Genomic DNA, 12502 nt, shown 5'->3' on the forward strand with positions numbered 1-12502 from the left:
AAGCCCAGGACACTGTAAAAAACAAACAAATTTCCCTCTGATAGAAACCTTGTGTACATTTCTAGGTATAATGCCTGGTACCTCAAGTTTGAGAAACAAGATGCAAAGGAGAACGGGACTCTTCCTGGCTACGGAAACTGAAAATAAACTTTGGACCAGAAGTATGCAGACAGTTATGAGGACATATAGGTACTCTTCCTAAAAGACATCTGATAACCATAATTCTAACTTGCATCCATATTATTCCTAAAATACAAAACCATCAGACATAATTCCAACACTCACCAAAAAGGTCTGGGACTATGCATACGATTATATAGATACAAGGCTCTCAATGCCCAGCTGCTTCCATTGACTTTGATTAGGACACAGATAGGGAGACCCTGCTTCTCAGTGAAGTCACAGGGTTCATCAGAGGTCGCTTTTCACTTCCAACTCAATGGCTACTCACTGAAGGGGGAGGACGCCTACTGTGTCTGTGGTCACAGCACACTTGGATACTGTGAGTCAGTTTCAAGTGTCCCTCCAATATTCAGGCTTCTAGGTTCGTTTAAAACTGAACATACACCTTAAATGACCTTCCTGCTGTGAAAAGGTTGAAAATAGCACAGAATTATCACAGGATACACTTAAGTACTTCAACACAATTAAAAAAGGAAGCACTCGTTGGTCTAACTTTCATTAGTAGATACTTCCCTTTTATGTTACATCAACTGAGTCTTAATATATGAATTGTGTTCCTTGTTTGTCTAGACATTTTTATTCCACACTTTCTTCAATGAGCTCAGGCAGCATGCTTAGCTCTCCAGTCATTCATGTTATCCTCTTAAAGACCCTATGAGATAAGTTAGTCTGAGAGTGAAAGAATGGCCCAAGATTATATATTTTTTCCACATCTGACATACAGGGTCTGGGAATTTGATGCTTGGAACTCAGTTTCCTGGCACACAAGACCCAGTTCAGATCAGAATCATGGCACAAGGAGAGAACTTAAGCACCCCGCCCTCAGCCTGAAACGGCCCAAGGGAACTGCTGCTTGGTCTGTTGGGGAAACTTTGCCTGAACTCTCAGGCTGAAAGTGTATTGCAGGTATGCTTCTCCAAATCAGGCAAACTGCAACTCCCAGCACCACTATAGGTCAATAAAATGTCATAGGAAAGCTTGAGTCACTTCCCCATGGGCATTGCGGACCCATAGGCAACAGGGAACTGAGTCCCAAACATGGAACTCCTAGATGTTGTTTGATGACCAGACTCAGGCATGGACTTTGGAAAAATGTAATATCATGGCAGTTGAAGGAAAGGGTAACAGGAGACCAAGTTCAACTCGACAACTATTACACTGGCTGCAAATTGTCCAGTGTGCTCTAAATAATCTCAAATTCCTATCTAGTGTATAGAAGCACACTTGCAAGTGATGCGCAAGCAAAGAACTAAAACAAATGTTACTTTAACAAAAAAAATTAAAGCATGTTTAATTGGGATTACTTTTTGAGTATATGAGCAGTACTTTCAGCATATAGCACATATTTTCCAATTAAATAACTTTGCAAACCAAAACTTAAAAAAAAATCCAGAGGCTGAATGATGACCTCAAAAATGTTCAAAAATCCAACTGGAAATCAAAGTTTTTTTTTTAAAACAAATTAGTAAAAGGAATCTGGGATGGGGTTTTTGACTGGAACATGCATAGGGACTTCAGTATCTATCAGTTTGAGCATTACATCTACCACTCAATGGGTTAAACTTGTAATATGAACACCACCCCTGTTTTGCATCCCTAGCTGTAAAGCAAGAAGCATGAGAAGACAACTTTGCGGCAGAGAAGCTGCAAGCAACAACAGCCTGTTTAATCTCCCCCTCCCCATATTCCACTGCCTCCCTGAAAAGCTCTCCCAATGGACACTTTTCACCCATCCAGGGTTTTGGATCCTTCATTCAGCCCTGGGGTTCCTTTGCTCAGATAAATACCTGAAAAAGTATTGCTCATTACTGGGAAATGTCAGCATACCTGAAAACCTTTAAGTAATATACTAGATAGGTTGGATCCAGTGGGAGAATTAATTGAAGGTGACAGCAGAACAGATGTTCCTCCACCTTCCCTTTCTTCAAGCAGCCTGCTCTTTGTCCAAAATGCCTGTTAGAAAGATCAGAAGGGTTTTGGAGGCAAAATTGCCTCAGGATAGCAAGCTGCAGGGATGGTGGGGGAAGGGAAATCAAGAAAAATATATTTTCCTCTCTTCTGTTGGTGCATGCCATGAACAGAAAAGGGGGAACGAGGAGGTCCTGCTCTTTGTTGTAGTTTACTGCCCTGCAGCTCATTTTGTTTGCAAAGCTCTACTGATCTTCAGAGAAGCGTCAGACCCTTCAGAAGAAGGGAAAGGTAGAGTAAGATAAAGTTTAACAGCTTCTCCCATGAACTCATTGTGTAGACTCAATCATAGAGCTATGATGCAACTGGTGAAATTGCTTGTTTGCTTCATGTTTAAGAAGTGTGAGAATTCATTCACTTGGTCTTAGCTGTTAGAACATCTAAGTTAAGTTCAATCTTTGCATAACCAAATGTTTGGAAGAATTTAGACGTATCATACAAAGGAACACTTGAGTAATACTGGACTAAGTCCTGAATGAGGTCTGAAACTTTGTAGTGCAATTCTATGCATGCTTAAACAGAAGTACTTGTGCTGAGTACAGTAGGCTTGGGCCTATTATGTATGGCAGGATCACTGCAAAAGGTTTTGAAAAGAAGTCTTTTTAAATTCTGCATGTGGTGCCATTTTCGGCATGGAAAACCCACCATAGTATTTTTGATTATGCACTGTCCTCTCCACTCATGGAGGCAACTGCATCTTTTCAGCGCAGTATTTGAAACTAGCCTTACAATGACTTTTTTTTTAATAACGGTACTGAAGATGCCTCTTTTCGCTTGCCTAAACATTAGCGTATTTTTGGCTTCCTCTCCTGTGCTTCCGTACACCAATGGGGGAACGGACTGTCCCTAGTCCTTCGTCTACCAATGGGATTTCAATCTACTCTTTACGAGAAACAGCATACCTCTGAAGGGAAAAGGTTGTAGTGTTGGCATTCAAAAGGCTGTGTGCCCCCCCAGAAATTTCTTGTTGAGGTCTCCATGTCCATGAACTACAATTCCCATGAGGCCCTGGCAGCATCATGTGCCATAGTGGCTGTCAGCTGACCATGTCCTGTCAATGAGCATCTACAACAATGGAGGAAGTGTCCCCCACTTAGGATTCTGCCATTGTAAGTCTTGCAAATGCATAAACATATACAAACAACCCCAACACAGTATCAGAGCACAGACATAAACATAACTTTTTTAAAAAAATGAAGATTTAAAAGGGTCATCGTGCTGACTTCGGTCAAAACCTGTATGTGCATAATACCCTCCTATTCTTGGTATAAGAGATAAAAGCCTTTGTAAATTGTCAAATAGTGTATGGAAAATCTGATTCTGTCTGATGGGATAGGATTCCAGGAAATGGTACTTCCTATGCCTGAGAGGCATTTTTCTCACCAATAATGATCAAGTTCCATCCACTAAATATCAAGTTACATCACTCCATAGTAACACAGTTCCCCACATTGCACAAGGGTATTTCTGTTTCCTGGTTCTACCATTCTCTCCTTCTCCATGCTCACATAAACGGTGATGCAGCTCCATTGTTGAACTCAGAAATACAGTGCAACAATAATGCTGAAAACCCTGTTGGGAATAATGACAGGTTAAGGGCAACAGGACAACCTAATCCCATGCATATTTACTTGGAAATCCAACAGTTCTTACTCCCTAGTATTTTTAGATTTGCAGCCTAAATCAACACTAGGACTGCCAGTTCTGGCCTGGGAAATTCCTGGTTATTTGGGGCAGGGCCCGGGGAAGCAGGGAATATGGGGAGAGGTTTCACTAGAATCTATGGTATACCATCTATGGTATACCATGGGGAAGGCACTGGCAAACTACCCCGTATTGAGTCTGCCATGAAAACGCTAGAGGGCATCACCCCAAGGGTCAGACATGACTCGTTGCTTGCACAGGGGATACCTTTACCTTTACCTTTACTTTATGGTATACCATAGAGTCTACCCTAGTAAACTGCCATGTTTGCCAGAGAATTGATCTCTATAATCATGGATGTCTGCTACAGTGGAACCTGTGATGCAAGAGCAACTAAAACTAAATATCCCAAATTATCCATGATATATCAGTTTGTTAGTATAAGCACAACTAAATCTTACAAGGCACTTTTATGTAAATTTCTAAAACAAAACCCTGCTATTTTGTTCAGTTTTTGCAGGCAACAACAAAATGTCACAAACTTATTCAGTAATTAAGAATACTGCATTTTCTATAGAATAGGCATTCCAAACTTAAATAATACCACAGGATGGTATTATTATTATTAATTACATTTATATACTGTCACTCCCAGCATACTGGCTCATGGTGGTTTATATCCAATAAAACAATATGAAAACATCATAAAACATCAAAATACTTGGTACATTCCCAAGTGAGCAAATGACTTATCTGGTCTTACCATTGCATTAAAAAATTATAGAATTATAACATCAAATGCATTTTCATGGTGTAGTTTGTTGTAGTGCAGGGGTAGTCAAACTGTGGCCCTCCAGATGTCCATGGACTACAATTCCCAGGAGCCCCCTGCCAGCATTCACTGGCAGGGGGCTCCTGGGAATTGTAGTCCATGGACATCTGGAGGGCCGCAGTTTGACTACCCCTGTTGTAGTGGTTAGAGGTGCGGACTTCTAATCTGGCATGCCATGTTCGATTCTGCACTCCTCCACATGCAGCCAGCTGGATGACCTTGGGCTCGCCATGGCACTGATAAAAATGTTCCGACCAAGCAGTGATATCAGGACTCTCTCAGCCTCACCCACCTCACAGAGGAAAGGGAAGGTGAATGTAAGCTGCTTTGAGCCTCCTTCGGGTAGAGAACAGCAGCATATAAGAACCAACTCTTCTTCTTCTTATATATTGTGATAGGATACTGAATCAGCTAGCTATATGACTGAGCAATTTAGCATATTGAAGAGGAAGAGGAGTTGGTTTTTATATGCTGCTTTTCTCTACCAGTAGTCTCAAAATGGCTTACAGTCGCCTTCCCTTTCCTCTCCCCACAACAGACACCCTGTGAGGCAGGTGAGGCTGAGAGAGCCCTGATATTACAGCTCAGTCAGAACAGCTTTATCAGTGCTACAAGGAGTCCAAGGTTACCCAACTGGCTGTATGTGGAGGAGGAGCGGGGAATCAAACACAGCTCCCCAGATTAGAAGTTGGGGTTCCTAACCAAGCTGGCTGTCAATGTTAATTAATGAATGTTAATTTATATTAGGTTTTGATGAATAAACCCAGTATCCAAACTCTAAGGGTACCAGCCTAATTAGTTACACCCTTGTAAGCCACTGATTTCATAGAAGAGTGCAACTCTGCTTAGGATAGCACAGTGGATTTAGCAGAAAGGGAAACTGAATGTGTGCAGCCCCTTTAGTGCCAATTTACAGGGGAAAAAATTTTTTTTAGAGACACGTACTTGTTCTCCAATGCAGAAACCTAACAGAAAGATTTTTTTTTACTGGTGCATATGAAAAAATAAGGATTGCTAACTATTAAATGCCAATTTTCAAGTCAGCAGCCCATTCCTATATATCAGGATACTATTTCAATATAAAATACTAGCTTCAAAGCCCATTCCTAAGAACGGGCCTTGAAAGGGTCCCCTCCCCTGGACCCCAGCCAGGCAGCTTAAGGTGGCCTTTGGCAGCAGCTGGCAGCCAGATCAAGTGGGGTGGGTGTGGGGTGGGAGTGGGGTGGGTGGCTCGTTAGCAGGGCCAGGACAGAGCTCCCTAGCAGTCAGCTAGTCAGCTCCTTAGCAGTCCTTAACGAGCAGTCAGCAGGCAGGGAGGCCCTCGTCAGCAGGCCCAGTGGCCCTTGTTAGCAGGCCCTCCACCACGATCCTTTGCCCAGGGCCTCTCCCTTACCTGCTGCTGGCTCTAGGCACTGAGGTGTCTGAGAGCAAAGAGGCTAGAGTCCAAGGATGGAGGGCGAGAGCTGCAGGGGCAGGGCCAATCAGGGCAAAGCTGGCTGCACCCTGATTGGCCCTATTCCAACTTGGACAGCCAGACACGTCCCATCCCCTAGGCTGTTTCATAAATATATAGAGGAACAACAATGGATGAGGATATGACACTGATGTATATTTTATCTGAATAATGGATACCCTGCAGCCAGAAAAGATGACTTCTCATACAGTGCAGTTCTAAGGAGAAATCCATTGCACCAACTTGAAGCCAGCAACATCTCAAATGTGATTAAACATATAGTTCATGTGACTGGGCAAAATAAGTACTCTCATTCCTTTCCAAAGTCAACCAGACTCAGACTTCTTGTAAAAGAGACTTACAAGAATCGATAACTAGTTATTTTATTTATTCTTTCTATGAGATAACATAGCAGAAAACTCTTTAGGCATTCTGTGCTCAGCACCAATTAATTGCCAGTGACTCACCTAATACCCTCTCAAAGTTTTAGACAAGTCCCTGGAGGTCAACCGATTTGTCAGAAGATAAGGTTTCCTATTTACTACCTCTTGCACTTGTCATCAGTTACTCATCCTAATCCTTTCATGGTTAGCCTTTGTATAGTTCGTCACAAGCTCCTATGTGGTCTTCGCACAGGCTGTCAGAAACCAGCAAGCATCAGTTGAGAGAACACCACGGTTGGTTCCTCCACTCTGCCCCTTCTGCTGAGAATGTGTGTAAATAAATAGAGTATTGACTGCTCCCTGGTAGTGACAATTCTTCAGTCCTTCCAAAATTATTTTTATTAATAATTCAGTGTTTCATTTGCTCTTGTGAACCACACAGTGGGTTAGCATAACTCACAAAAATATTTGTCACGAGTGATTCCTCCTCCTTCCCTCTAAACTCTTTCTAAAATGCAAAATATGCCCATGCCTATTTTTAGACGAGTGTGCTTCGGATTCATCTAATGCTGATCTCAACACAAACATTGGTTTCTCTTTGAAAGCCAACACATCTCTCTGCTGTCCAAGTTTCTGGAAACACATCATTATTTTTTTAAAAAAAAGAAAAATAGAAAAAGCAAGCTTGCCTTTCCCCAGCATTCTTCCTAATTAGGTAGCTGCTGCCAGGAAACTTTCACGTACTTTGTGTCCCATTCGAACATTTAAACAAATGTCTACTGCAGTCAGGGAGACGGACAGCCAGAAAAACCAAGCTGTTTCAAAGGCAGCTGCTCAGAAACGCACAAAGCTATTCGAGTACCACTGACAAAAATGTCTCTCACCACTCTGTTCGAAAGACCTGGAAATAACAATAAACCCGCAGCAACTGAGTACACAACGGAGCATTCCCCAGAAGCTCTCAGCAAACTGAGCCACAAGTTGTGAGTTTGTTAATGAACCATCACATTTCAAATGCCAAACTCTTGTCAGATATTCAGAATCCCTGAGGGAATGGATTGCTTGCTTGACCGAAACATTCACACATCATTTGTTCAGTCATAGGTTCATTTTGAATCTCTGGCCCCACTCAGAATCTTCCCTGTTTGTGTTTTGGTTTTAACTGTCCTCAGTTTCTGAACTTGCTTGCAGGGGATTCTTAGCCCACATTTACCCTCCGGTGCTGTTTTTTGTATCAGAATGTGGTGAGTGGAGTGATGAGTACATTTTGAAACATACACAGTCCCTCCCTGTCTCTGTGTGAAAAATCACACATGGACTAAAACAGCTGCTGCCACATGGACATCTCAAGTGGAGGGGGGGGATGTTACAGTGGTGCCAAACTGTGGTGTTCCCTACATATGGCTCCAATTACAAAAAAAGATTAACTAATACAGTAAGACACAGGCAGACTCAGGGCAAAAGGAGCTTAGCTCTGTTTCTTGGAGCCGCTACATACAAGATCACATTACACTAGTTTTTTGTGGGGGTTTTGGGAAAAAAAAGATTGCCATCTTCTATCCCTTCGTTTAACTTATTTACATTCCTGACATACAAAAAGCACCCAGCACATACAGAAATAAATACACATAACCCTCATGCCTTACCTTTCCTGTACCTAGTTCATGCCGCTGTGCAACTTTTCCCACATAAAAAGACAGACAGACCAGCTGCAGCTGTAATACCACCACTTTGGGAACTAAAGTGGAGCCTAGCAGGTACTCAATAATATATACAGATTAGTCAGAGGAGAGAAGACCAACTTCATGACTCAGTGATTCTTCGCTAAAGCTTTCTAGCTCCAGCGGTTTCACAATAAGAGTCCCTTAAAGTTCCACAGAATTCAGCCAGTCAGTAGCTAAAAAAGCCAAGTTTCAAGGGAAAAACAGAATACTGCCATACCCTTCTGGGCTTCTTTTCTTGAAAACCACCAACCTTGCTCAAGTTATTCTTATCTTCACAGAGTGCAAAAGTTTGGAATTTTTAAAAACTTCAGCATGCAGGGCTCCTGGCTGTGTGTTAACCGGCTGCTGTAGCAATTGCCTCCTTTCCATTATGCCTGTGTGTCTGTTTCCATTACAAATTACACAGAAATCTTTAATAAATCAAGCATGGGAAAGGAAAACAGCAGAGTTCTCTGGAATGTGCATGTTTTAAAATGGCAGCAGTTAAAAGGGAGTGTTGCAATAAGCTCTGGACTTGATAGCATGGCACAAAGCAATGTTTACATTTTCTAGTATGCCACACACTTTTCTCTGGTGAGGAGCTGTGTTGGTCTGAGGAAGTCTGCTTGCGCACGGAAGCTTCTATCTTGAATAAAGGTGCCCCTGGATGGATGACCGTGTTATGCTTTTTTCTGTTGCTGTGTTCTTTTGAAGAAGGAAAGTTGTTTTTATAGCCCACTTTTCCTTATCCAAAGATCTCTCTAAGTGGCTACAGCATCAGTTTCATTCAGCTTGAACACATCAGATTATCCTCTAGTGAGAAGATCATGGCCCATTAAGGTTAATATTGTCTGCTCTGACTGGCTGCAGCTCTCCAAGATGTAAGAGCCAAACTTATACCATTTTAGAGAATTTAGCCATTTAAAAGATTCCCTGTTGGGCCCACAGTGTACCACCACTAGGAAATTTAGTCCCACCCCCCTTCCCTTTTTAAGTGCTAAAATAGCGGTGGGTTGGACCTATGGCCATTGTAACATCTAGTTTGACAGTCAGAGAGCACTTTTCAAACCACCTACTACCTGACCATTTTAACTGGCAGTGTCAGGCATCGAAATTGCAACCTTGTTCATACAAAACAGATACTTAACAGCCCCATTCAATTTGCAGTCTAAAAAGGGAGCCATTATGCTGCAGTTCCATCTGAATTTTTCATGAACTGCACCCAGTGCAATCTTCTGCACCTTACTCAAAAGTAAAACTCACTGTGTTCTGGGGGGGGGGGGATCACTCCCAGGAAAGTGTGCAAAGGAATTCTTTTATAAAAGGACCTAAACATATTCACAAAGAATTAGGTCAAAATTCAATGTGATGCTTGCAGATAAGTATGATTAGGACTTATCCTTAAGCAAGTCTTATTCTCAAGTAAACGTGTTTGGGATTGTAACTTTAGCATCTGAACAGCTTTCCTACTATTTATTCGTTTATATTTATTTGTTCGATTCATTCCCCTTTGCTACTGGCAAACCATCTTGTAACGGGTTACATAAATAAGAGATAAAAACCCCACACCGTTCTCAACCCCCCCCCCCCATTGCAGAGCAGAACTATGGTATTAATATTTCAGTCATCAGATTACTTATTCTGGAGTAGCCTCACAGGAGTTTTGATAGGGACTCTAATCAAAATAAATAACTCTTTTGTGTTTGCTGAGTTGTTGTTGTGGTGTTCTTGACTCACTCCATTTTGTCTTGGCCAGGTGACTTGTTACTGTGTCTCACTTTAGAGTACTCAGCCCCCCAAAAGCTTATGATCAAGGATTCAATCCTGTTGAAACCTGCAGGTCCACAGCTGGTCACTTGATACAGACCAGAATAGAAATCCAATGAAATTAAATAAATAGTACACAGCTTGAACTTCTTTGCTTCCCTAAGTAGTGTCAGCTAGGCGGATTCCACAGGGGCAGAAAAGCCCGAGGGTAGTCATAGGGAAGCGGGGCTAATCCCCTCTTCCACATGACGTAGCCACTGGGCAGGCCCCTTCCGGTGTCTGCCACGGATGAGGTCCTCAGTTGCCCTGGGCTAAGGGAATGTGGGAGAATCCGTGTTCCTTTAGCCTGCTGCAAGGGCCAACAGGTCCTGTCCTGCAGCAGGCCCAAACAGACAGGGAAGACCTGGACCTTTCAGGCCTGGCTCCTCCCTGCTTTATGGTGGCCCAGAGGGAGCAAAAAATACCCCAGTCAGCTTCACGGCACTTCGCTGTGCTGGGGAAGGACTGGGGCATTTTGTTTTCTTATGCAGGAAGGTGGGATTGAATTCTGAGCAATCCCACCTTCCTGCAAAATATCCCCTCCTGTGCCCCTCTGCTTGGCAGAACCATCCTGCTGCTGCTGTGATGCCTAGGGGGACATATTTCACTGCCAGAGCAGATCCAGTGCTGAAATGCGTCCCCCCATGGAGACACAGAAAGCTGCAGAGCATAAAGCAGCCCATTGTGGTTGTTGCTGTGCAGAATGGATCCTACAAAATACATCTACTATCCGCAGAACTTTGCAGGGAACATCCCAGTGATACAAGATCAATTAATTATCCCCTACTACTCTCTGAAACCTTTCTGCAAAGAGCAGGCAAAATTACACAACACTGATCCTCACAAGTTGTCTAGCTTCTGCAACTGCATTGTAAAAGTATTACAAATGCTAGCCATCAAGCCCGTTGCATGCAGGAATGCAACAGGTGCTAGAGGTGTGCGCAGTCAGAGTGGGCAGGCAGCGGCCGACATACCTGAGGCGCTGGCGGCACGGCAGTCAAGTGGAGCACAGTACTGGTGGCCATGGAACATTGCTGGAGGTGGTCGGGCCACCGCAGGCCATCAGAGGCTGCAGGCTCACTGGTGGGTGGCGTGATGTGTGCGCTGACAGTTGGGCCAGCATGGTTGCTGGTGGTCGGGTCAAGCAGCGGAGAACATATGGAGCCATGGGAGTGCCCTCCTCGCCGGCCAGGAAGTGTCTGGTGGTAAGGTTGGCTCAGCACCTTGCGGCTGGCTTCTGGAGGTGGGTGCTCCAGGGGCTGGCCGAATCCAGGTGTGGCCATGGCCAAATTGGCCCAAGCAGGCAGAAGCACAAGCCGGACACCCAGAGACGTCCCAAACAGCGCTCCGCCCAGGCTGGCTTTTCCAAAATATTAGAGCCAGTAAATGGTTAGGATGAGGCTGCCATTTTAAATCAGTATTTATTTGATTTCATCATTTTTATCCTACCATCCTCCCCCATGGGAACCCAAAACAGCTTCCATCACTGTGCTGTTTTCCATTTCATTTTTAAACTAAGCCTGTGAGCTAGGTTGAGGATATGACTGTCCAAGGTCACCCAGTAAGTTTTCATGGCATCTCTTAGGTCCAAGTATGACATCAAACAGCATTAGTGACTGTATAGCTAGGTGCACAGTGGGTTAGCCAGAGATAGAAGGCAAGGAAGAACTTTACTCTTACAAACGTCACCACTTTTTACTGTCAATACATCCAGCTTTTCTTTAAAAAATTTAGCAGCTAAATCCACAAGTTCAGTCTCTGCCTATTCAGGCAGACTGAAAAAAGTAAAAGATGTCCAGGTATGCCCAAAGCTTCAAAGTAACTATCAGCTCAACAACCTTGCCCACAGGAAAGCAAGTTGGGGTCTGGTTGCAGTAGTTTTTGTACTGATATGTACACATTTTAAAGAGTGGTTCAGTGTTTTCACTGAATTCTGAGGAACATTCTAAACCAAGGTGATAGGTGGAAAATGTCACAAAGTCACAATTCATTTGGGGTGACCCCATAGGGTTTTCAAGGCAAGAGATGTTCAGAGGTGGTTTGCCATTGCCTGTCTCTGCCTCATGACCCTGGTACTGAGGTCACCCATCCAAATACTAGCCAAGGTCAACCCTGCTTAGCTTCTGAGATTTTATGAGATTGGGTTAGCCTGGGATGTTTGTGTTAAAGTGGTATTCTCCTTTTTGAGAACATCCTGCCTTTTTGAATACAAATGGGGGGGGGAGACCCTTCTATATGTGTTTGCACAGCTGCATGTGGAACTGCATGAGAAGGTATGTAGAAGGACCAGCATCCTTTCCATGAAACACTCCCATCTGCAAACCTCTGGCAAAGGAGATGCTCAGGATTTGTAAGTCTCAGTGGCTTTTCTCAGCCTGCATTTCTAGACTGGGAACTGTCTTTTACTATAGAGATGTGTCATGCAAAAATAAAGTTGGCTTTTAATTAAGACATATTGACTGATTCCTACCTTCAGTCTAGTCTGATCATATATGTGATCAAACAAAACCCTGGATGCTGTACCTCTGGG

The 12502-nt window shown here is 43.3% G+C and overlaps 1 protein-coding gene across 5 annotated transcripts in view; it reads right to left on the reverse strand.

The window, feature by feature from the left end:
- PALLD (palladin, cytoskeletal associated protein) overlaps positions 1-12502 on the reverse strand; it is a 221280-nt gene that overhangs the window by 62088 nt on the left and 146690 nt on the right. The window contains exon 1 of one of the 5 annotated variants that reach the window (XM_077353639.1): positions 8121-8287. The exons of 3 other annotated variants lie outside the window; for them this stretch is intronic. The gene's annotated coding sequence lies outside the window, so the exon portion shown is untranslated. Of the gene's footprint in view, positions 1-8109; positions 8288-12502 lie in introns of those variants that run through there. One more of the 5 variants, XM_077353638.1, reaches the window with a different exon arrangement.

This window comes from Paroedura picta, chromosome 10 (assembly GCF_049243985.1).
Source record: "Paroedura picta isolate Pp20150507F chromosome 10, Ppicta_v3.0, whole genome shotgun sequence".
Classification (NCBI taxonomy): domain Eukaryota; kingdom Metazoa; phylum Chordata; class Lepidosauria; order Squamata; family Gekkonidae; genus Paroedura; species Paroedura picta.